Source organism: Emys orbicularis, chromosome 1 (genome assembly GCF_028017835.1).
Source record: "Emys orbicularis isolate rEmyOrb1 chromosome 1, rEmyOrb1.hap1, whole genome shotgun sequence".
In the NCBI taxonomy this organism is placed as follows: domain Eukaryota; kingdom Metazoa; phylum Chordata; order Testudines; family Emydidae; genus Emys; species Emys orbicularis.
The window spans coordinates 272,392,470-272,419,310 of record NC_088683.1 but is presented as its reverse complement, the minus strand read 5'-3'; the positions used below and the strand labels follow the sequence as shown (position 1 = coordinate 272,419,310).

The 26,841-nt window shown below is 42.3% G+C and overlaps 1 protein-coding gene across 1 annotated transcript in view; it reads left to right on the top strand.

Annotated features, from left to right (window-relative positions):
- GPC6 (glypican 6) overlaps nt 1-26,841 on the top strand; it is a 1,130,045-nt gene that overhangs the window by 1,018,741 nt on the left and 84,463 nt on the right. The window lies entirely within an intron of this gene.

The following is a 26,841-nucleotide window of genomic DNA, read 5'->3' as shown; positions in this document are numbered from 1 at the left end:
GGTCAGCAACCTTTCAGAAGTGGTGTGCCAAGTCTTCATTTATTCACTCTGATTTAAGGTTTTGTGTGCCAGTAATACATTTTAACGTTTTAGAAGATCTCTTTCTATAAGTCTGCAATATATAACGAACCTATTGTTGTATGTAAAGTAAATAAGGTTTTTAAAAGGTTTAAGAAGCTTCCTTTAAAATTAAATTAAAATGCAGAGCCCCCCGGACCGGTGGCCAGGACCCGGGCAGTGTGAGTGCCACTGAAAATCAGCTCGCGTGCTGCCTTTGGTATATCAATATGAGAGCCTTGAGCTTGGAAAAATAAAAGGCAAGTGCACATAATGGCTTAGGTAAATGGCCAGTGCTGAGCCAATTTTTAGAACAGTATTTAATGCCTTTCTGTCTCCTCATTGTCTATAGTCCTCTTTGGGAAACATGAAAATTCATTTCCCTCCATGGATTTTGTCCTGTTCCATTTGACAAACATTGATTTTTCTCCTCTGTGTTTAGAATTGAGCTGAAAGTGACCTGGCTGATTTTGTTTAATAGGAACAAACATATCAATTTAATTACCACCTGCTTCTATCATGCCACAACATGCTTGTTTCTGTACCAGCATTGTCCACTGATATCAGGACAGCTCTGGGAATAATAGTTGTTGGTTTTTCTCTTGCACATCCAGCCAAAAAAGAACAAAATCTGTTCTTTTTTGTGAGGCTCAAAAATAGCAGCTACTTACAATGAAAATTTTGTTTTGTTGATAAAATATTACGTTTTCCTCCATCAGATTATAACAAATTTAAGTAGCTCAGCCATATAAAATCTATTCTGTTGTCAACATTTTCTTTCTTTAAATGGCTAAATTTATTGGGACATATTAGTGATTAAGGACCTGATTCAAAGCCTATTGAAGTCTCTGGAAAGACCCCTATTGACTTCAATGGGCATTGGATCATATTCAGATTACGTGGCAAATTATTGATATTGTTGGTGTTGTTTGAGCTAAGATATATAGATACAAACAAGCCTCTAGAGTTGATATATTTGTATATATATGTTGTATTCCTAGAACCTGAAATTTGCGTTATATAAATATGGTGATAATTTTCTCCTCCTGAGCCATTCACTCCAACTGAGAGGCATTTAAAGGGGATTACCACAGAGGAGGAATACAGGTGCAGTTTACCTGAACCGTGACAGCTGTCATATCATAAGTTTCTCCATAGCAATATAGATTGGTTGCTACTACCTAGCATGAAAAATCCATAAGAAGAGAAGGTTGATTATGTTTTTACTATGCCAAATATACAGCTGTAAAGCTGAAAATTAAAGTTGTTGATCCTGTAAAAAAACACTTTTCCCATACAAATCAGTCAAACTTTTGATCTTATATAGTGTGTTAATGCCTCCAAATTCTATTCTCGCTTACATCGGTATAAATTTGGAATAATTACATTGAAGTCAGTTACATTACTCCAGATTTATCCTCGTTAGCCAGAGCAGAATTTCAGCAACATTTTTATATTGGTAAATGGAGAAGTTGGGCTGAACTGATGCACATAAAGGTTAATAATCACAGACAACCTGGCATCAGGGTTGGTGTTGGCACAGTAGAGAGAGAGACATGATGAGAAGATAGGTGGAGAAATTGCAAGGGACAAAGTTATGCAAGGCCTTGAAGGAACAGGCAGTAAATGTGGAGTGGCTCATTTTCATGCTCTTTTTGTTTGACACTGTGCATATGGTTTTTGTAATTCGCTGAAAACTTGCATGGAATTCTAAAGAATTAAGGCAATGAAAATTAAACTTGAGATCACCTCTCATTAATTGTAGGTGTTTTATAGCCTGTTCCTAGAATATGTTTGTACTGTATGGGCCAATGGTTGGATAGAAATTATAGAAATTCTTGAGAGATGGCATGTTCTGTTTGGAAGATTTTCAACATGATGCCATGGCTTATTTTCCTATAAAAATGTATACTTACAGAACACTTATAAATCAGTGCACATGACCATGCACGTGATAGATTCATATACATATATACATGTGGCTGTATGCAGACAAAGTGATGTATGGCATAAAGGTTTTATTGACTTGAGTTTGGATAATGACTGCATTATTCCTGAGTGGTGAAGAGACAAATAAGTTTTATGAAGATTATACTAACCTCATGCCAATACCATGCCTTTATCCCACAGCCTCATGCATTATATATGTATGCCATATATTTTACGGAAACAATTTTTAGTAGCATTTTTAAGGGAGTTTAAAATTAGCCTGTCCCTTCCCCCATCCTTCCAGTCTTTCCCCTCTGCTTCTCAACCTTCTGCATTCTAGAGAGGCTGCTTCGTCCTCTTTCATGCTGCCTGAGTGAGCACAGAAGAGATAATCTCCCTTCTCTCTATTCTAGTGCCCATCTTCACAGCTGCCCCTGGCAACTGGGAGGATCAATTACAAGGAAAGTTCTGTTCAGCATCTGCAGCCCTAGGTTGTAGCATTCTCAGTGCAGATAAAATCTTCAGAGAGCGTAGGTGCCAAACTCTAATAAGTCTCCAATGACCACATCACTAGTGGTGGTCCTCAGGGGTCAGTACTAAGCCTCACGCTGTTCAATATTTTCACCAGTGATCTGGAAGTAAATATAAAATCACTGCTGGGAAAATTTGCTAATAACGCAAATACTGACGGAGTGGTAAATAATGACAACAGGGCATTCATACTGAGTGATCTGGATCATTTCGTAAGCTGGGCCCATTCAAACAACATGTGTTTTAATACAGCGAGATACAAACTTATACATCTAGGAACAAGGAATGCAGGCCATACCCACAGAGTGGGGCATTGTGTCCTGGAAAGCAGTGCCTCTGAAGAGGATTTAGGGGTCATATTGAACAAGCAACTGAACATGAGTTCCCTGTGCGATGCTGTGGCAAAAAGGGACTAATGAGATCTTTGGATATATAGAGCGGGGTAGTAGTAAGAATAGGGAGATTTCACCTCTGAGAATGGCATTGGTGAGACTGATACCAGAATGCTGTGCCCACATTTTTAAAAGGGTGTTGGGAAATTGGAGACGGTGCAGAAAAGAGCCACAAAAATTATTCAAGTGTTGGAGAAAATACTTTACAGTAAGAGACTTAAAGAGCTCAATCTCTTCAGTTTATCAAAAGAAGTTTGAGAGGAGACTTGATTACAGTGTTTAAGTACCTTCATGGGGAGAAAATACTATGTACCTAAGGGCTCTTGATGCTACCAACAGAAAGGCATAAAAAGAGCCAATGACTGGAAGCTGAAACTAAACAAATTCAAGTTAGAAACAAGGCACACATTTTTAACAGAAGATGACTAGCCACTGGAACAAACTACCCAGGAAAGTGGTAGATTCCCCATCTGTTGATGTCTTCAGATCAAGATTAGAAGTTGCTTTTGGGGAAAATATGCTTTAGTTAAACACAATTATGAGGCTCAGTACAGGCGTAACTGCGTAAAAATGAATGGCCTGAAGATGTCAGAATAAATGACCTAATGGATTCTCTATGCCCTCTGTTTCTCTGCCTCTAAAATGGGGTTAATAATATTCACCAATTTTATAGGGGGGATTCTCGGATGGAAGTTGCTATATAAGTAGAGCTAGCTGTGAATTTTCCATCTGAATGATTTTTTCTGACAGAAAGGGTCCTTTTCCATGGGAAAATTTCAGTTTTGGGACCAAAATTGATTTTCCATCAAGAAAATCAAAATAACAATTACCTGCCTGCCCATCTGGAAGTCTCTTGTCAATTTCACTTTCTGCCTGCCAGCAGATTGTAGGAAGTTGAGCACACTGGCTCTTCACTACCCTGCCACTAGCCTCACCAGTGCACCCAAAAATGTGTCATTTTTCATGGGAAAGGATTTCCGCTTTCCAGCCAGCTCTATCTATGTGTTGTAGCTATTATTTATTATGACTATGAGATATCAAGAAGTGAATTTCTATGATGTAGCTGAGCATTAACTTTTTACATTTCTTGATCTTCCTTAGACTGGCCACATCCTTATAGTTCCAATCTCCCAATCCTTTAAAAGAACAGAATACAGAAGTCTTAAAAGAGTTTTGGGAAGACCAGCCACAGGATTTTACAACACTGCACCTTTGCTATTGATCAGTTCGGTGTCTTCCCAATAACATAGTTAGCCCAGCCAAACAAACACGCAGAAATTGCTCTTCACTTTCTTTGAAGTAGGAATGCCAAAATAGTAAATAAATAAATCATATCAGTTGTATTGATTTGTGACAGTCTTGTTCTGTGCTGCCCCTTGAGAATACAGAGTTGCTGACTGAGGTTACAGTGTAAGTATTCCAGCCTGTATCTGGGGGGGGGGGAAACAGTTTTTTCTTAAATCCCATTTTTATTCGTGGTATTGAGCCTTGTTGAGAACAAATGCCATGAGGCATCTAAACATTTTCTGCATGGCGGCAAATATTTAAATGCAATGAGCAATCTGCAGTAGGTTTCCATATTAATAAGCTGGAAGGTGAAAATCAATATTGTCTGTGCAACTGTGTTTGATACCTCCTTAAAGCTGTGCCACTGGAGTGGATTGCATGTCATCAAAACTGGTCACAGGCTGGTTGATTATTTATGATGGGGGCAGGAAACAGTAGTCAGCTTGGTGACTAAGCAGCATGAAAGATTATGCTCTTAAAATGCGTCGTTCAGAAACCTGGCTTTGCTGTCTGGGCAATGTATGTGATAGATCTCAGTAACACTGCTGGCTATCCACATGAAACAGGAAAAACCCATTTCTCCTGGTTCAGCAGTACCGAAACTCAAGCAGATATGGAGATCTATAGACTAAATTTACCAGCAGAGAATTCTGGAGCATATAATTTCTGCTTGTCGATAGCAGATGTCACAGTGACAATGAGAATTTTGCTACATACTCCAATGATTACCAGGCTATAGTTAAGCTGGTATTAAGGCATGAACAAAATAGGATAGCTTTGCAGCTACTCTGGTTGCTTAGATCTCATTTTCCAATTTTCTTGTAACATTTTGACATTTTTTCACATTTGTGGACTCTGAAAACCATATAGTTAATTTTGTTAGGCCCTTTCCCTCCACCTCTACAGAGAAAGTGAGAATTTGAGTAATCAGTAAAGGTCTATGCAGCAGGCTAGTTGTGTTTATAGTATAGCATTAACTTTGATTTTAATGATTTTACATTTAAACCTGGAAATGCTAATTGTGAAAATAATTATCTGCGCCCTGCAGTTATGAGATGTCACCTCTGTCTGTGACCTTGTCAGAACTCGCAAGCTAGAAGAACCTATAAAGAATAGAATAGAAGCTAAGCAGAGTTGGGCTGGGCAGTACCTTTGGGAAGCCTTCATGGGAAACGCAACATGCTACACAAAGTGGCATCAGTAGCTCAGTAAGTGGCATTCTTCCATCTGAGCCCATCACTATTCTTTTTTTCACAGCTGATGTAAAAAGGAGTTCCAGCCTTACTAGTAGATGTCAGTAAAGATCATATAGCACTTTTCACAAAAGTAGGAATGTGTTTATCCTTACATACTGGTCAGATTTCAATCTGGATAATTACCTCCTGTCTACCCAAAGTCCCACTGCAATTTCAGTTTGATACAGCTGTCCAAATTAATCTCTTCTCTAATGCTATTGAATTAGAAAAGAGATAAATTTGACCCAGACTTTGCTTCCTATCCTAAACTGTTGTGTATTGTTACTATACACTGTTAAACCAATGGCGTTAGAGGAAGGTGCATTCAGAAGTGGGTGAAGCAATTCCTGTTTGTAAAATGGCTTTAGATCTGTTGGAATAAAAGGCACTGTCCCCATGTAAAATGCTATCACTTGCATGTTGTCTTTAGTTATTCTACAGGCAGTATGTTGAGGAGGTTAGCAATTTTCACTAATTTGGAATTTCATTCTCCTCTAGCTGATATCTTAAGCATAGCTTTTTAATGTTTGCTGTGAGGATAAACAGATTGTCACTCCCTCCAAGAACATTAAGTGCTAGAGGGCTATATATCAACTTTTCCGTGTTAGTAATGAAAGGACATCAAAATACAGCTTGCTTCCACTTGTCCATTGCTGGGACCCTCAATCTAAGACAACACTTGGGTTGACCACTTGGTTACCTCAATGTGAGATTGTAAATTTTCCTTGTCTAGTTAATGTGACATGTTTTTCAGTCCTTTTTGTGTGTGTGTGTGCGCATTGTACCTAAGTACAGATTTATCCTTTTTGAACATATAACTTTCTTCGTTATCTCTTAAATGTCCTCTCTTACTCTCCTCAATCTTTTCCTACTTGTAGAGTAAGGATTGCCTCTGCCAAGTTTCTGTACAGTCAGCATATTGGTTAGGAGAAGGTACTTCATTCTGCTTTTCATCAAATGTATATGCTGTCCAGGGTTTAGATATTACCCCAGATATAATTTTACTGAAACTATCTCCACTACAGATTCATTTGGTTTATTGAATGAACACTGTTCCAGTTCACAATCAATGAAATAATTGATGTACTGAATTAGTAACCCAGAAGATTGTAAATAAAATCAGAGTCTTGTACACTGGAAACTACATTGAAGTTACATCTCACTACTTTCTGGTATAATTGACAAATTCTAGAGACCAGTGTCCTGGGCTGGAGCACATAGGCTTTGCCTACACAGAAAGGGTGTGCCATTTTAACTATACTTGTATAATTTAAAATGGTTCAATGCCCTAATGTTGGACATTTACCCTTTCATACAATACAAAACCCAGGAAATTTAATACAATACAAACCAAATGAAATTAATAGGCAGCAGGTTTAATACAAACAAGAGGAAGTGCTTTTTCACACAGTACACAACTAACTTGTGTAACGCATTGCCAGAGGAAGTTGCGATGGCCAAAAGTATAACTGTGTTCAAAAAAAGAACTAGATGAGTTCATGGAGGAGAGTTCCATCAATGGCTATTAGTCAAGATGGTCAAGGACACTACCCCACACTCGGGGTGACCCTACACCTCTGACTACCAGAAGTTGGGAGTGGAAGACAGGGATGGATCATTCCATAATTGCTAGGATTACTTTATTTAAACCTTAAAAAAGGAGGACACTCCACAGGGTCCTGGCCCCGCCCCTTCCCTGCCCCAACTCCGCCCCTGCCCCGCCCCAACTCCGCCCCTTCCCCAAAGTCCCCGCCCCAACTCCGCCCCCTCCCCTGAGCGCCCCGCATTCCCCCTCCTCGCTCCCAGCCACGCAAAGCTGCCCGAGCGCTACCGGCTTCACGGTTTGCCGGGCAGCTCCCAGATCTCCAGACCCTGCGCCCCCGGCCGGGCACTTCCCCAGTGCAGCCGGAGCCCGGGAGGGGAAGCGCCCAGCTGGGGGCGCAGGGTCTGGAGATCTGGGGGCTGCCTGGCAAACTGTGAAGCCAGTAGCGCTCGGGCAGCTCCTCTCTTCAGCTGCACAGAGCTGAGGTGTCTGGGGGGAGCTGCAGGAGTGAGGTCAGGGCAGAGTGAAATGAGGGATGATTTTGCTGCCACACTGATTGGCGGGGATGATCCTATATGCTGTGGTGCGGCAGGGTGCTATCTGATAGGGATGTGTATTTAATTGTTGTCAGGGGTTCCAGGGCTGGTTTCTAGCACTCTTTTATATGATTGAATCCAAATGAACAAATACAAGCTAGATTATTAGTCATTTTAGTGCATGCAGGTGAACTGAGCACCCCAGCGAAACTACAACCCTCAGCGATCACCTCTCCAGCCTCCTGCTTTAAACCCTCATCCTGCAAACCCTGGCACAGCCGCTTAACTTCAGATTGGGGGCCCACTCACACATCTAAAGTTAAGCACATGGGTCAGCCTTGCCTTAAGTAACAAGGATCCCATGTGCTGCTGGCCAATGTCCCAGGTAAATGACAAGAAAACGCAAAGGGCAGAGCTGTGGCTTGGTTGAATAGCTCCCAACACTTTTCGAAAGCGCCACAAGCTGCCGATAGGTCTGTGCAGCTGGGTTTGCTCGCTGCAGCCCGTGCTGGCAGCCAAAGGGTTACCGCTGGCTCATCCCAGCAGACACTTTGTTGAGCTTTGCAAAATTGTGCCCCATCCACCGTGTCTCCGAGCTGCCCTCGGGGGGATGGAGGCAGCGGGAGGTAAGCCCGGGGGCCAGCAGGGGGGTCTCGTTTGCAGGCTGTGGCTGTGCTCAGCTGCCCAGAGGCTGCTGCAGCCAGGCTGATTAAGCACCTTCCCAGCGGGCTGCTCCCGGCGCTCTCAGCCTGTGCACAATGGCCAGGCACAGAGCCCGCCAGCCCCGCGCCGCACCCAGCTCTGTCCCGAGCTCCCGAAGCCATCTGCTCTCTCTGCTCTCCCCCCAAGAACACTTTCCTGGACATGTTCGACTTTTTGGCAGTTCCCCCCGGACGGGGATTTGAGTACCAAAAAGCCGGACATGTCCGGGAAAAAACGGACGTATGGTAACCCTAATAATTGCCCTGTTCTGTACATTTCCCCTGAAGCTCTGGTATGGGCTACTGTGAGAGACGGACAAGATTGACCATGGTCTGACCCAGTATGGCAGCTCTTATGTTCTTATGACACAGCAGTGAATCCAATAAGGCCACCAGATTGTAAACCTTAGGCCAAGTCTACACTAGAAACTGTTGCCATTACAATATTGGTTAGGGGTGTGAGGTTTTTATGACATTTCTATACTGTTAAATGCCCTAGTGTAGAAACAGTTGTACTGGAAAAAAATGTTTTGCTGATATAGCTTATTTCATTCGAGGAACTGGTATAAGCTATACTGGCAAAAACACACTTAAACTCGTATAAGCTGCATCTGCACTAGAAGGGCAAACCTTTTCTAGTGTAGAATAGGCCCTACAAACAAATGGCTAGCAAAGCTCTTCAATCAGGGGAGCTTGTACAATCATTGCTATTTTTACAATTGCTTTCCTCAACCTATAACCATCACAGAAGTGTTCTGTGAAATGGAGTCTCAGCAGCTAGCTTTTATCCAAGTCTCTGTCTCTCCTAGGCAATAAGTATGATGCTCAATCATATTGATGGGGTCAGATGATACAAAGACATAGGGTCTAGTCCAGCGGTTCCCAAACTTCATTGCACCATGACCCCCTTCTGACAACAAAAATTACTACACAACCCTGGGGGGGGGGGGGAGACCAAAGACCGAGCCCATCGGGGAGAGAGGGGGAGAAGCTGAAGCTCAAGGGCTTCTGCCCTGGGCGGGAGGCATGTAGCCTTAGCCCTGGGCAGTGGGGCTTGGGCTTCAGCCCTGGATGGTGGGGCTTGGTATTGGACTTCAGACTTACTGGGGCCCAGGGCGAACAACCACCTTGCAACCCCATTAAAATGGGGTCCCACCCACTTTGGGCTCCCGAACCACAGTTTGAGAACCCCAGGTCTATTCCAACTCCTGTTAAAGCCAATGGCTTTGATTTTAATGGAAGTGGAGTTGGGTCCACTGCATTGGAGCTATTTAAATACTGGTTATCTAGAGCCTGAGCCTGCTCTAGTTGGAGTCAGTGAAATTTGATTTCAGTGAGAGCAGAATATGGAAGTGCTTGGAACATGTAAAATCCATACTTTTTATGAAGGCAAAAAGCACTAACAATTACAATTAAATATGAAAAAAAATAAGGAACTATAATGTAAAACTGCATTCCTCATGTCATAAAACTATTGTTCATTGCTTTACATTGTAAAAAAAATGCAGAAAGAAGCAAAGTGAAAATAAAAGAGAAACATGCCATAGAAAATAAGGGGAAAATGATACTCAGCGCATAGTGCAGGGATTGGCAACGTTTGGCACACATAAGGGAAATCCGCTGGTGGGCCGGGACAGTTTGTTTACCTGCAGTGTCTGCAGGTTCGGCCGATCGCAGCTCCCACTGGCCGCGGTTCCCCATTCCAGGCCAATGGCAACTGCGGGAAGCAGCGCGGGCCGTGGGATGTGCTGGCCACCGCTTCCCGCAAACTGTCCCAGCCTGCCAGCGGATTTCCCTGACGGGCCGCGTGCCAAAGGTTGCCGATCCCTGCCGTAGTGTTTCAGGCAGGAAAAATACCACCAGAACTAGGAAATTGTCATCTTATAATAATAATGTTAGTCTATCACTGTCTCCAGGATTATTTCACCACATCCATTAATAAAGTTGCTGTTATATTACAGTAATAGTATGGTAACTGTTAAGTATTAAGTGTTGTGATTTTAATACTAGTAATAAAGATAGTTTTATAGATGCAGAAACAAATGAAGTGTCTCACATTTCACAAACACTAGTGAGAGAGACAACATTTCTTCACTAATCACTCTGGGTGAAGTCGGTTGGGGATCCTGACAGCCAAGCTAAATTTTCATTTCTTTGTTTTATTATAGGTTTGAGTCTTTCTATGTGGGTCACAAACCCTTAGATTTCAGGAAGAAACTGTCTCTAGAGTGATTTGCTATATTAACTTTTAGGCTGGTGGAAGACTAAGAAGCTGAGGGGCTGCTTAGTGGTGTCATTGTAGTACAGCACCATCAGTTTTAAGCTTTTTCCTGTCTGTGAAGTTTTGCAATGTTTACTGGAGGCCACTATTACTAATGTTGAATTTTCCTATGCTACATGTGATTACATATGGGTGATCATTGGTGAGGAATGGGTCTTTTCCTGTGTATTCATGGCAAATAAGCTTTATGTTCCAGAAACTTGTACATTTCTGACTGAGTAACCCTATGTGTGAAGAGTGATCTTATCTCCTAATGAAACTTCTTACACCCCAAAAACTCCTGGGGAGTAAAACAATAGTTACTGGGGTCTGGGGATTATTTTTTAAACTTAGTGCAGGGAAAGTGTTATTTTAAAATATTTTTTATTTCTATTTCCCTCTCAATGGCCTTTCTCTCTGACTGCGGCTCCATGATGTAAGAGGCTGATCTTGTTGGCCCAGAACTGGGGCTGACAACTCCAAAGGTGATTGACAATAGTCGGTGAGAATCTGCTGTCTGCTGCTTTCTCCTCCGCTCCCCTAGGGGAGGCCGGACAGTTGCTGAGAGGAGGAATGCTGAGCAGTTTCCCTTGTCTAGTTCCACCGAGCAACTTCTCTACTTCTCAGCAATTTCCTCTCTTGGCTCCAGTCTCTATTAGGACCCTTCTCTCCAGCCTTTCTCCTCTCTGCCTCCCCATGTACAAATAAGGGGCTGTTGCTACAGCCAACAGATCGCAGCATCCTTCTTTCACCAAGTGCTCCCAACACGTCTAGGATCTGGATCCCTCTTCTAGAGTAGAAAAAAAATACCTTCCAAGCTGCCAGCCCCCATTCCTGGCAAACTAGATCTGTGTCCCCATGTCATGAGACTGAAGCCAGGGGATGGAGTCAGAAATGGGCAAATAGAGAGAAAGAGAAAAATAAATATTAAAACCTATTTTCCTCCAAAACAATAACATTAAAATACATCCTATACATTTATTGTTCTACTGCCCAAGAGCCTGCTAGATTTGTAAAGTTTCATTAGGATTACAAACAGCACTAACAACGTTTTAATGAAGTAGGCTGGACAAAAAATTAAATTGGGAAAATATATCAGTCCCTTTTAGCTACATATGATCTGCACAGTTATTAGAATTCTGAGTTCATTCATGAAAATATAATAAGATACAATAAATGCTCATGAATAAAGAGCATAAGGCTGAAAAATCTGTTTTACAGAATTCTTGTAATCTCAAAATGGAAATTACTGTAAGGGAGTTTAACTATGCAGACATCTGTTGGGTAACAAATATAGCAAACTAGCTTTCATCCAGCCGTGCTCTAAGTCAGTGGTTCTCTACCAGGGGTATGTGTACCCTGGGGGTATGCAGAGGTTTTCCAGGGGGTACATCAACTCATCTAGATAGTTGGCTAGTTTTACAACACGCTACATAAAAAGCACTAACAAAGTCAGGACAAACTAAAATTTCATGAAGACAATGACTTGTTTAAACTGCTTTATATACTATGCACTGAAATGTGAGTGCAATATTTATATTCCAATTGATTTATTTGATAATTATATAATAAAAATGATAACGTACGCAGTTTTTCAGTAATAGTGTGCTGTGACACTTTTGTATTTTTATGTCCGATTTTGTAAACAAGTAGTTTTTACGTGAGGTGAAACTTGGGGTACGCAAGACAAATCAGACTCCTGAAAGGGGTACCGTAGTCTGGAAAGATTGAGAGCCACTGTTCTAAATTATGCAGACTTATTCAAGAAAATAAAGACTCTAACCTGTGGAGAAGCCAGTTGGATCTATTTCTTACCAATAGGGAGAAATGGATTTAGAATATGAAAGCAACAATGCATCTTGGTACCAGTGACCATGACCTGCTTGAATTTAGCTTTGTTAGGAATGGATTCATGGAACACAGCAGTACATAGGTATTAGATTGTAGGAAAACAAATAGTTGAGTAAATATGAGAATGCTGCAGTGGGGGGAAGGATTAAGATCCAGGAGTGCAAGGGAGAGAGAACTGGAGTATTCTAAAAGATACCATTATTAAGGTGAAATAGACTAATTCCTCTGGAAAAGATACATACTAGGAAAAAGAAGCATCCAAGCAACTCTGAGAGTAAAAAACCCCAAAAAACCTCTATTAGAAACAAACAATAAAATTCAAAATCAGTAACAGTTTTCTGGGAACAAAAAAAGAAAGCAAAAAAAGTAGAATCAGTTAATGGTAGCCAAAGGGATTAATGGAAAATAATCAGGGATTTTACATATACATCTCTACCCCGATATAATGTGGTCCGATATAACGCAAATTCGGATATAACGCGGTAAAGCAGAGCTCCGGGGGACGGGGCTGCTTTACCTCGTTATATCCGAATTTGTGTTACCGCAAGCGGTTCCTCTGCGCTCCACCCCCCCCCCCGTTACTTGCTGCGGCCCTCCCAGTCCCCCCCCGCCCCAGCTCACCTCTGCTCCGCCTCCTCCCACGAGCGCGCCGCAGCTCCGCTTCTCCCCCCTCCCTCCCAGGCTTGCCGCGTCAATCAGCTGTTTTGCGCAGCAAGCCTGGGAGGGAGGAGAAGCGGAGCTGAGCGGCGCGCTCGTGGGAGGAGGTGGAGCGGAGGTGAGCTGGAGTGGAGGGGGCCCCGGGGAGGGCCGCAGCAAGTAACGGGGGGGGCGCAGAGGAACCGGTCCCCGCTCCAGCTCATCTCCGCCTCCTCCCCTGAGCGCGCCGCCGCCGCTCCACTCCTCCCCCCCCCCTCCAGGCTTGCCAGGCCAAACAGCTGATTGGCGTGGCAAGACTGGGTCGGGGGAGAAGCTGGGGTGGGGAGCGGTAAAAGCGGTTCCTCTCCCTATCCCGATGTAATGCGGTCTCACCTATAACACGGTGAGATTTTCTGGCTCCCAAGGACCGTGTTATATCGGGGTAGAGGTGTATTTAGGGAGAAAGAAATACTAAGAAAGTGGGCCTATTAAAGAGCAGTTAAATTAGTGATGAATCTAAACATTGCTGAGATACGTGTTTACATTATAAAATCAGTTTGTAATAAAAAGTAATTTAGAAAAAAGGTATAAATAATGAGTACCAGATTCTGCCAGCCTTACACTAAATATCAACTTATTCAGATAATAATCCCTTTGAACTCAATTGCTTTGCTGACAGAGTAAGATACTACCCAGAGTGAATAAGGATGGCAATGTCTGGCCTTAAGAAGTAATGATTGATTTGTCCATTTAGCTTTTAATTTAAGAAAGAAAGAAGTTGCTTGGAGAAGCCAGTAGGTCTAGACCAGGGATCGGCAGCCTTTGGCATGCGGCCCATCAGGGAAATCCACTGACGGGCCGGGACGGTTTGTTTACCTGCAGCATCTGCAGGTTCAGCCGATCGCAGCTCCCACTGGCTGCGGTTCGCTATTCCTGGCCAATGGGGGCTGCGGGAAGCGGCGCAGGCTGAGGGATGTGCTGGCCACCACTTCCCACAGCCCCCATTGGCCTGGAAGGGCAAACCGCGGCCAGTGGGAGCTACTATCGGCCGAACCTGCGGACGCTGCAGGTAAAGAAACCGTCCCGGCCTGCCAGCGGATTTCCCTGATGGGCCGCATTCCAAAGATTGCCGATCCCTGGTCTAGACAATGTGTATCCCAGGTACTGAGGACTGAAAAAAATCAAATATGGAACCAATCTTTGTGGGGGCAGAGCGGGAATAGCAGTTCTGGCTATTGCTTCCTGGTAAATCCAGTCTCAGTGTCTATTAAAATAAATATGAATAAAGAAGTATCTAGGATCTGATGCAGAGCCCATTAAGTGTTTGAGACTTGCCATTGCCTTCAGTGGGCTTTGGATCAGGCCCCTCTGGGATAACAGACCTGTTAGAATGTTAAAGGAACACTGTGTAGATAAATTAAGATCTAGTTGATTAGTTTTGCCTAGGTGTAAGTAAATACGATCACAGTATTGGAAGTAGGAGACAAATTGAGCTAACAAGAGAGGCTTTGATAGACTGGAGGGAACAGGAGACATGGTATATGTGGGTGGGGCTGGATTTGTTGAATGGGAAGGGTAACTTGAATTTAATGCAGGAAAGGGGGGGAAGCCAGTGCAGGGATACAAGAGGTGGTAATGGAGACATGTTTGGAGTGGCTAGAAAAAGATGATGAGCTTGGTGCAGCATTTTGGATGCTGTAAATGGAAGGGAGAAAGTTTGTAGAATAGGAAATTGTGGTTCTGCAGGGATCTGTTCTAAGCCTGATGTTATTGAATATATTCACCAGTGATCTGGAAGTAAATATAAAATCACTGCTGAGAAAATTTGCTGCTAACACAAATATTGGCAGAGTGGTAAATAATCATTTCCAGTGAGGAAAGGATTAAAGAGCTCCTCTGGCCACAATCAGCCTCAACCCATCACACCCTTAGAGGCTTGTCAAGCCTGAAGATGGGCAAGTCTTTGAAAGGGAGGATCCCCGCTGAGCACAGGGCCGCACTGCAAAGGAGCAGGACTGCAACTCAGAGCCCCCTAGCTCTTGGAAGCAGGGATTACTGACTGTGGAAATGACTTGAGAGCCTTGGCCACCCAGGTCATGTCCGAGAGGAGACATGCCAGTACTTTTCTCTCCCTTTTTTTTTTTTTTTTTGGTCTTTGTCTTCCCAAAGGCCTAGGACTCTGCTTTTTGTGGACTGTAGAAGCATATTGACTTTTTTGTTTGGACTAGGTTAACTTCACCCCACAACGGGGCCGACACCTTGAACAGCACAGCCGAAAGGCTGTGTCCTGGATTCTGAGACAGGAGCAGAACCCATCCTCTCCCCAAGAGGGCGCTAGAGAAGTGTAGCCTGCTACAAGCACTAATGCAATTGCATTTAGAAACCATAATCAGGTCTAAGCACCACAATAACCGAACGATCTCGAGCACGAGGTAATAAAGAGAGCAGCAATAAAACTCATAAGGGGCTGGAGGGTTTGATTTATGGGAAGAGATTAAGAACTAAATATGTGCCGGCTGGGCAAACATTAACTAAGGGAGCGTCTGATAATTATCTACAAGTACTTGAAAGATGTCAATACCAAGAAGGGAGGGGAATTGTTTATGATGATACAAGATGGCATATTTAGGAGTAATGGAGTGAAATAAAGCAACAGAAAAATTATGCTACATATCTGGAAAATGTTATTACCAGAAAGGCGTAGTCAACATGTAAACAGTCTTGTACGGGAGATGGTGAAAGCCCCATCATCTGAGTTATTTTAAAATTGGACTGGACAAAGCACTGGAGAATATGTATGGTAGGTAATAATTCTGCACTGGCAGGGAATGAGCTAGTTGTCTGAAAAGGTCTTTTTGAGCTCTAATTTCTGTGATTCTAGCAAGATAAAATGAACAGTAAATTCAGGAGAATTTTACACTGTGATTTCACATTGTGATTTGCCGTCTTTAACCATTTGAGCATATCTCATCAAAGAAGGGCCAGAAAGATGGACTTGTATGAATTATTTGAACATTCCAAGCCACCGATGACATGAAAGCATTATTCATATGAGGAAACAGCAATAAAAATTTAAATAAAGGGCTATATAGCAGGCAGTATACATGCACATATCAATCAGTTTCATGATTCACAAAGTACATTCTCTGTGGCTTACAATGGGACTGTTTAAACACCTCTTGGTGGTACAATAAAGCCAGGAGAGACAAGGAGCATGGAGTGCACTGTGTTTTCATAGAAGATGATGTGCCATTCAGCTAAGAAAGTTCAGTGACTAAAAGTTTTTAGAAATCCTGTTCAGCAGAGCATCAGACATCCAACTTCCACAGTGTGCAAGAAAGGGTAGATGATATGTTTTCAGGATTTCCATAGGCTCATGCAGTGCTGAAGAGAAGTATGATTTTGCCTCAAATATGGTGACATCTACATTTTACATCTTTTCCTGGTTTTCATCTTTATTTTTACTTGTTCTTGGTTTTGTTAGCAGTTTCAAGTAAATTCCATGTTTATTTTAATCTAGTTTTCTATTTACTTTATTCTTTGTGCAGCTGTTCCTTTTTTGTCTACTTTTCAGTTGTATCTGTATTTGTTCCTCAAGTTTCATTTGTAATTATGTGTAATTTCTCCTTTTTACTTCCATTACTTTGCTTTTTTGTGCAGCTGTTTCTTTTCCTTGAACCTGTGCTGTCAGCTCTTAGGCAGCTATTTTTCTGCTGTATATTTAAAGTGGGGTGGGGAGGTGAGGACCACATGAAACAGCTCTGAATATAACAAATCGTGGTTTGACTGTTCAGAGAATTCAGACTAGATACTTGTAAAAGGCAGCCTTGCTAAAATGTTAGATTGATACATCAATGCCTTTCTGAATCCCAGTGATAAAATGGGAGGGAAGTTTAAATTCTGCGCTCAAGGGTACTCTACATTTGGTCTGGGGAGGTATGATTCCCAGCAGTACCTGCAGTGTAGCCTGGGTAGCACAGGTGGTGGCAGCAGCTAGCAGCCGGAGTATGTGCCCAGGAGTCCAGGGAAGCATGTACACAGGCAGCTAGTCTGAGCCAACATCCATGCTACCCCAGCTGCAACGGCTATTTTTTAGCATGCTAGTTCAAGCAGATCTAGCACAGGTATGTCTACCTGAGCTGGGAATCACATCTCCAAGCTCAGATGTAGACATATGCAGTTACAACTGAGTTCCTCTGGATTTATGTGGTATAAATATGAGCAGCATTTGGTCCTAGTGCTTAGGGCTTGGAATGTTGAGAAGACGCAGAAATACAGATTTTGCACATCCCTAGTAAGGCATGGTGCACAGCTACATCACCAGGTGCATAATCTCTCTCCCAGATGCTGGGCATTTGGGCAGAATATGCATGTTGCTCCATCCCTATGCATAATGAAGCCTATTCTACCTGCATTGTAAGCTGGTGTTAGTGTTTGGCTGGACAGAACCTTGGCCTCATATCCTCACTATGGAGGTGTCCCCTTTGGAGTTCATGCCTGTATTTCTGCTCCATTTACATACCCTAAAGGTAGTAGGAAGGAGCAGTCCCTACAGTGGTATGGGTGGGGGGGGAGGATGGCGAGCAAAGGTTAGGCACAATGGAGAAATTACACATAATTTCCTTGAGTCTCTGAGCTTCTCAGCCTAGCTTTGAGCATCATCGAGAGATGGGTGCTCTTTTTGCCATGGATGGTCTTTTTGCCATAACCTGTGATGCGGCTGGTCTGGCATATATTAGAGTATGTCATAAATCAGTGTTCTCAATCCGGCCTCTTTTATTTCAAGAGAAGAAAAAAATCAGCCCATGATTTACCAGTTATCTGGAAGTCTGCACTGCTGGTCTGGCAGTGCAAGCAAGTTCTCTGAGTCAGAGAACTACTGTTACGCTTCGTCTTTGGCCCCCCTCATCTACTCCTTGCATACCTGAACTTAGATCAGGCACAATCTGGCCCTTGGTAACAGTGCACTAAATGGTTTAGAATTTCTAACAGCTATAAAAAGACAAAGGCATGAGAGGAACTTTTTTCTATTATGGTTAATTTTTGTGTAAAAATAAAAAGTGTTCTACCAAATGTCCGATCAAATGTAGAAAACTCATTTTGTGCTCTCTACTACTACAAGACTACGGGTATCTCTCAACATCTTTCCCCCTTGTTTTCGACATGGTATTCAAGTGATTTCTTGAACTGCTCTACCTAAAGGAGAGAGTGAGAGACAAATCCAAAGGACTGATGGAAAACTCGCTATTACAGAATGGGGTAGGAAACAAGTTAACTCTTTAATGTTATTGGCAATTCCTCCTTTTGCAAGTCATTTGGCTGAAGAGCATAAGGGATGCATGTCTGACTTCAAAATCAAAAAGAAAATCCTTTTCTCATGTCTGCTAACTGGCATGAGCTGAAAATAAATAATCCGTCTTACAGAATTTAGAGGTTCATTTTCTGAAAAGGGCACACAATTTATTGCTGAAGTTTTTAAATGTTGCCTTATTTATTAGTTTCCAAGCTATTTCCCTAGAATCATAGACTATCAGGGTTGGAAGGGACCTCAGGAGATCATCTAGCCCAACCTCCTGCTCAGACCCCAACTAAATCATCCCAGCCAGGGCTTCATCAAGCCTAACCTTAAAAACCTCTAAGGAAGGAGATTCCACCACCTCCCTAGGTAACCCATTCCAGTGCTTCACCACCCTCCTAGTGAAAAAGTTTTTCCTAATATCCAACCTAAACCTCCCCCACTGCAATTTGAGACAATTATTCCTTGTTCTGTCATCTGGTACCACTGAGAATAGTCTAGATCCATCCTCTTTTGAACCCCCTCTCAGGTAGTTGAAAGCAGCTATCAAATCCCCCCTCATTCTTCTCTTCTGCAGACTAAACAATCCCAGTCCCCTCAGCCTCTCCTCATAAGTCATGTGCTCCAGCCCCCTATTCATTTTTGTTGCCCCTCTGCTGGACTCTTTCCAAATTTTCCACATCCTTCTTATAGTGTGGGGCCCAAAACTGGACACAGTACTCCAGATGAGGCCTCACCAATGTCGAATAGCGGGGAATGATCACATCCCTCGATCTGCTGGCAATGCACCTACTTATACAGCCCAAAATGCCGTTATCCTTCTTGGCAACAAGGGCACACTGTTGACTCATATCCAGCTTCTCGTCCACTGTAACCCCTAGGTCCTTTTCTGCAGAACTGCTGCCTAGCCATTCGGTCCCTAGTCTGTTGCAGTGCATGGGATTCTTCTGTCCTAAGTGCAGAACTCTGCACTTGTCCTTGTTGAACCTCATCAGCAGGGCCGGCGCAACCCATTAGGTGACCTAGGCGGTCGCCTAGGGCGCTAACATTTGGGGGGCGGCGACTGCGGCGGCCGGATCTTCGGCCGCCCCGGTCGTTGGCGACATTTCGGGGGTGGGACCTTCCGCCGCCTCTGTCAGGGGCGGCATTTCAGGGGCGGGACCCTCCACCGCCTAGGGCGGCAAAAAAGCTGGCGGCGCTCCTGCTCATCAGATTTCTTTTGGCCCAATCCTCTAATTTGTCTTGGTCCCTCTGTATCCTATCCCTACCCTCCAGCGTATCTACCACTCCTCCCAGTTCAGTGTCCTCTGCAAACTTGCTGAGAGTACAGATCATTAATGAAGATATTGAACAAAAACGGCCCCAGGACCGACCTTGGGGCACTCCGCTTGATACCGGCTGCCAACTAGACATGGAGCCGTTGATCACTACCTGTTGAGCCCGATGATCTAGCCAGCTTTCTGTCCACCTTATAGTCCATTCATCCAGCCCATACTTTAACTTCCCGGATATGGGATACCGTATCAAAAGCTTTGCTAAAGTCAAGGAATAACACATCCACTGCTTTCCCCTCATCCACAGACCCAGTTATCTCCTCATAGAAGGCAATTAGGTTAGTCAGGCATGACTTGCCCTTGGTGAATCCATGCTGACTGTTCCTGATCACTTTCCTCTCCTCAAAGTGCTTCAAAATTGATTCCTTGAGGACCTGATCCATGATTTTTCCAGGGACTGAGGTGAGGCTGACTGGCCTGTAGTTCCCTGGATCCTCCTTCTTCCCTTTTTTAAAGATGGACACTACATTAGCCTTTTCCAGTCATCCGGGACCTCCCCCGATCACCATGAGTTTTCAAAGATAATGGCCAATGGCTCTGCAATCACATCCGCCAACTCCTTTAGCACCCTCGGATGCAGCACATCCGGCCCCATGGACTTGTGCTCGTCCAGCTTTTCTAAATAGTCCTGAACCACTTCTTTCTCCAGAGAGGGCTGGTCACCTCCTCCCCATGCTGTGCTGCCCAGTGCAGTAGTCTGGGAGCTGACCTTGTACATGAGGACAGAGGCAAAAAAAGCATTGAGTACATTAGCTTTTTCCACATCCTCTGTCACTAGGTTGTCTCCCTCATTCAGTAAGGGGCCCACACTTTCCTTGACCACCTTCTTGTTGCTAACATACCTGAAGAAACCCTTCTTGTTACTCTTAACATCTCTTGCTAGCTGCAAATCCAAGTGTGATTTGGCCTTCCTGATTTCACTTCTGCATGCCTGAGCAATATTTTTATACTCCTCCCTAGTCATTTGTCCAATCTTCCACTTCTTGTAAGCTTCTTTTTTATGTTTTAGATCAGCAAGGATTTCACTGTTAAGCCAAGCCTAGTCATGTGCTACCTGATTTAAACACCCCCCCACACACACGTTTTTTCGTCTGACAGCATATGGATGAAGGAAAGTGGCTACTTATTATCTATTTTTAATTTATAAAATGTGACCAATATATCATCTCTTAAAACTAGTACCTGACCTGTTGACCAGTGGCACCTAAAAAAAGCAGACCCTCACAGCAAAATAAATTGAATCTAATCCAAAAACCTCAAAGAAAAAGCCTCAGAAAAGAGATTGGCTTTCTTCTATGCTATGAGGTTAAATAGACATAGGTTCTGTTGGACCAGTGGAACAAACAGATTAAAGGATTGAGAACCCTGCACTGAAAGCATTCTGCCTCAGACCCCCAGTATTCAGATCTAAAGAGTACTAGCTGCAGGGGCTGATCCTAGGATGGTGAGTCTTTCTGCTTTGTTCAATGGGCTTTGGATCAATCCATAATAGTACATGGGGATAAAGTGGTGGCTCAAAGAGCCAGGACTAACTTTACAGGATTTTGCACAGTAGTGTCAAAACTCATTACCCAAAACAAGAATTTGGAGGTAATGAGGTCTTCAGTGAATGAATGCTATATGCTAAGCTGAAGGGCCACTGCGGTCTGCAGCCACTGTAGCTTCTAAGTGATCATCAAGGGCAATTTCATACAGGGATATGATGGTTATCGTCCCCCTGTCCAAAATGAAGGGTACTTGCTATATAGCTCTTGGTGAGCTTAATATTGAGTTCTCTACTGGTGCATCTATGTTCTTCCTATGTTTCAATAATGGTGCAAGCTCTCATGTAGACTGGCCATAGGTATTTTTACATGGAGGATGACACAGAGGAAATGACTGCATTGATGGCTGAAAGGTGATCACAGTGTCCTAGATTGAGAATCAATAGAGTGAGCCACTGGCTGTACCATATTACCCTAAGAGAAGTTGGTAACCCAAACAGATCATAGAATCCTAGATTTAAGGCTGGAAAGGACCTTGAGAGGCCATCAAGTCCAGCCACTGTGCTGAGCCAGGACCAGGTAAACCTGGACCATCCCTGACAGGTGTTTGTCCACCCTGTTGTTAAAAACCTCCAATGACTGGGATTCTACAACCTCCCATGGAAGCCAAGTCCAGAGCGTAACTACCCTTATAGTTAGAACGTTTTTCCTAATACCTAACCTAAATCTCCTTTGCTGCAGATTAAGCCCATTACTTCTTGACCTATCTTCAGTAGACATGGAGAACAATTGATTACCATCCTCTTTAGAACAGCTCTTAACATATTTGAAGACTGTTATCAGGTCCCACCCCCCACAGTCGTCTTTTCTCAAGCTTAAACCTGTCCCACCTTTTAACCTTTCCTCATAGGTCAGGTTTTCTAAACTTTTTATAATTTTTGCTCTCTCTGGGCTCTCTTCAGTTTATCCACATCTTTCGTAAAGTGTGGTGCCCAGAATTGGACACAGTACTCCAGCGGCAGAGAGTGGGACAATTACCTCCTGTGGCTTACTTACAACATTCCTGTTAATACGCCCCAGAATTATATTTGCCTTTTTTGCAACTGCATCATATTGTCAAAGAAAAAAATCTAATAATTGGATATGTACATCCCAAAAGAGAGCAGTGTGTTATTTTCACATAAGTAATCCATTTGCAATATGGACTCTGTACCCTCTGAGAAACAGAAGCTCTGGCACTGGTTCAGGTTTCCTGAAAAAAGAGCTCTTAGCACCTCATTAAACATGAGGTGGAGTTTTCCTTTTTCATTTCTCCTTGAACTCTGTTAGTAAATCTTATTCTAGCGGTAAAAGGTTTTGGCAGACTATTATGGGATGCATTTTTGCTATCTTAAAAGAAGTAAATATGTACCTAAAATGCAATGTTCACACTTGTTATTAATTTAACATTATAACGATTTTGAAAGCTCACTTCATCCTTAACTACATGACAATGCAAGCACAGATCTTTCCTCTGCAAGGAAGGAGAACAGTGGAATGAGCATTTCTTTGCAGACCAATATGTTTACAATTGTGTCCCTTTCCCAAACTGCTGTTTCACTCTCAAGGTCAAGATACATTTACAATCAGTGGCAGGAACCAAGGGGCCTGCCGCACTCTGCTACAGTGAGCTTTGCATCAGATCCTTCTTTTCCAGAAACAGGCAATACCTTAAGATTTGTGGAGAACACTGGCTCTCAGCACTCTCCAGCCCCTGTCTCCCTGAAGAAGCTGTGTTTCCAGGGAATGCATCACACTTCCTGCTCCTGGAATTCCCTCTGAGGAAGGGGGACACTAGGCTGCAGTAGGGAACCCAATGTTAGTTTACCAATAGAAGAGAAGCAGAGGTGAAGGTGTGGGGGAAGAATACCACAGGGCACAATCAAGTTAGTCCCATCCCCACAAGCCAACTAATCCAAACCATACAGTGGGGGTATGTCTACACTGCAGTCCGAGGTGTAACTGGAGCTTGGGTAGACATCTCCAAGCTAGCATTGCTAAAATTGGTGTAGATACAGCAGCGTGGGCTTCAGCAGTGCAAGTAGGCACTCAGGGTGCTAGGTGGGCTTGTGCAACTGCACTGAAGCCCACACCATCGCATCTACTCTGCTATTTTTAGCACTGCTAGCACTGCTAGCATGGGTATGTCTACCAAAGCTGCAATCACATCCCCTTAGATTGCAGTGCTGAAACATTACATGAAGAGGGAACAAAGCATTTTGGAAGCAAAACTCCCTCTTTTCACAAGTGCCATCCCCACAAGTGCTGGAGTACAGGGAGCATTGGAACTCATAATCATCTTCATAGGTGCTCTGTAATTCATAGAGTTCAAAGCCAGAAAGAGCCACTGTGATCATTTAGATTGACCTCCTGTATAACACCTGCCATAGAATTTCCCCAAAATAATTCCTAGACCATATGTTTTAGAAAAACTTCCACTCTTGATTTAAAAATTGTTGGTGATCCACCATGACCCTTGATAAATTGTTCCAATGGTTAATAATTGTTCAAAATTCAGGACTTATTTTCAGTCTCAATTTGTTTCAGCTTCCAGCCATTACACCTTTGTCTGCTAAACTGAAGAGCCCACCATTAAATATTTGTTTCCCAAGTTGCCAGTTAACCATCTCTCTATTAAGCCAAGTAATACAATTACTAAATAATAGTAATATGCAGTAGCTTTTTGTTTTGATATATTATATTATATTATATTATATTATATTATATTATATTATATTATATTATATTATATTATATTATAAATCAGTGTTCTCAATCCGGACTCTTATTTCAAGAGAAGAAAAAAATCAGCCCATGATTTACCAGTTATCTGGAAGTCTGCACTGAAGGAAATTAACATAAACTGGAAAATGTCACTTTCATTGTAAAGATAATTGAAAAAAATGATGGGCTGTTGGAGTTCATAGGAAAGATATGTAGACTCATGTCTACTTAAATTATAAATCCATACATTATTGAGCTTGGAAATGTACACAGTCTAAACATTAACTTATCTTGGAATTCATATGTAAGCTTCTGAATTCTTAAATCAAATCAATCATTTTAAGAACATAGCAATCAGCTTTGTCCTGTTTCTTTTAAGAACAGCACCCATAAAAGTAAAAGAGTTCTGGGAGTGAAATAACAAAACAAAGTAAATTCCTACAACAGTTCCTGACTTATAGAGCCGTCCCGTCTAATGACAGTACACAGCCTGAATCACCAGTGATCTGCTAGGGCAGGGGCTTTCCACCTTTCCAGACTACTGTACCTCTTTCAGGAATCAGATTTGTCTTGTGTACCCCAAGTTTCACCTCACTTAAAAGCTACTTGATTACAAAATCAGACATAAAAGTACAAAATCACAGCACACTATTACTGAAAAGTTGCTTACTTTCTCATTTTTATCATATAATTATAAAATAAATCAATGGGAATATCAATATTGTACTTACATTTCAGTGTATAGTATATACAGAAATATAAACAAGTCATTGTCTGTATGAAATTTGAGTTTGTACTGACTTCGCTAGTGTTTTTATGTAGCCTGTTGTAAAACAAGGCAAATATCTAGATGAGTTGATGTACCCCCTGGAAGACCTCAGCGTACCCCTGTTTGAGAACCATTGTGCTAGGGTACATCTGAGAATGGGCAACAGGGGACAGAGAGACTCTAAAGAGGTGTTCAGGAGACACCAGCATTGCAACTATCTCCATGGGACCATACAGTGGGGGTCTTAGGTAGGCTGTAGGTGCTGCTAGTTGATTTACTAGAAAGCAACAAAGAGTCCTGTGGCACCTTATAGACTAACAGATGTATTGGAGCATAAGCTTTCGTGGGTGAATACCCACTTCGTCAGACGCATGACATCTGACGAAGTGGGTATCCACCCACGAAAGGTTATGCTCCAATACATCTGTTAGTCTATAAGGTGCCACAGGACTCTTTGTTGCTTTTTACAGATCCAGACTAACACGGCTACCCCTCTGATACTTGATGTACTAGCTGCATCATTCAGTTACCTAACTCCTGTTTGGGGCAGCCTGCAAGCTATGAGCTGTAGTTATTATCTGCACCGTGCACACCAGTTGTATTGTGTTCTCTGCACATACTCAGGATTACTGCTCACAGCCCATTTACTCTGCCTTTGCACAGGTGATGTGAATTGTGAATTATTAGTAATGTTTTTGCTCCAGGCATTTCTAACAAACACATGATAACAGCATTAATTAACTACGCTGTACTTTGTGATCCACTTGTCAAGCAGCTAGAAGCCAGCTGTTTATGAAGTCTTGTACCATGTGGAAAGCAAATAAACAAAGAAACACACAGTACACCACCAGCATCATGGGTAGTCACAATATACATAGGAGGCTGTAAAACCAAACAAAACCAATTCTGGGTGTGAGGGTGTGCATGCACACACATTCAGCAGTTGATGTTATGTAATAAAGGTTTTATCAGCAAGAGTTTAGTCTGACCATATTATTCACAAATTGTGTAGCCACAAATGATTTATACGTCATCACAAATTCAGTTTATAAAAATCTTTACAGCAAACCACGCTATCATGTTTTCTGTATATACCAAATATAGTATGCAAAATATATTGTAGAAATCTTTAAAAGATTTTTAAAATATATATTAGGACTGGATTTTTTTATTCCTCTGTCAATAAAGTCAGAACCTCTTTTTACTATGTGTCCAAGTGTATAAGAGTTAGAGGAAAAGAGCATTGTAAATAATAAAGTAAAACAACATTACCCAAAGTACTATTTTCTGTGCTGTAAATTGCATGTCTAATATCTCAGTACCACCCAGGGTTAGAAACAAGTGCTGTGTGTCCCATTGGCAGCCCTAAAGGAATGCAAGGTATTAGACTTTAAATAGGCAGCAGGACTTGAATAATGCCATTTTTGGACCCAGTCCAGAATACATTTTGGAGGAAATTCTGCGGTTTTGGGGAGAAAGAAGGATATTTTTCTCTTGCAGGTTGTTTTTTGTTTTTAATAAATGGATGCTGTTTGAAGCTATTTACAGGTCTGGAATGTTAAAATATGTCCAGGGCAGTGGATCAGCAGGCAGAGAATGTATGAGAAGGTCAAAGGTGTATGATCAATACAATTTATTACATGACGGAATTACAGTTTATTATGTGGCTAGCACCAATATAAATGCAATGCATCTGTAGCTATGAATGCATAAATATTCATTTAAGCGTTTTGTATTATGTATTATAACATTTTAATTGTTATTAATTTATTTACTGGTACTCATTTTTATTCATCAAAGAACCCACTAGATAAAATTATACTGAGAGTGACTTCCATGTAATTAGATATAATAGGTTGTGTAAATCACAGAAGTTGAAAACATATCTTTCTGCAGACAATATTTAGCTGCATTTTGAAAATACATAGAGGGGAAAACCTGGTTTTTACCTATTTGTTATGGCAGAAATCCAATATTTATCCTCCGTTATTACTGCAAAAAATGGATCATTGGGATCAGAAAGAACAGCTGTTTTAATTATAAGATTCTGATATATCAAAGTTTTCATCATCTTGGGCAAGCTCCAGAAATATACCCACAGGTTCATTTCAATCCACCTGCTTTTTCTGATGGATAAGATTACGTAGTCTAGAGAGCAAATCTGTTTCAGAATGTTGAGATACAGTCTGTATATGAAGAAGTTTTCTCCTCAGATTGATAATGCTATGGCAGCTATT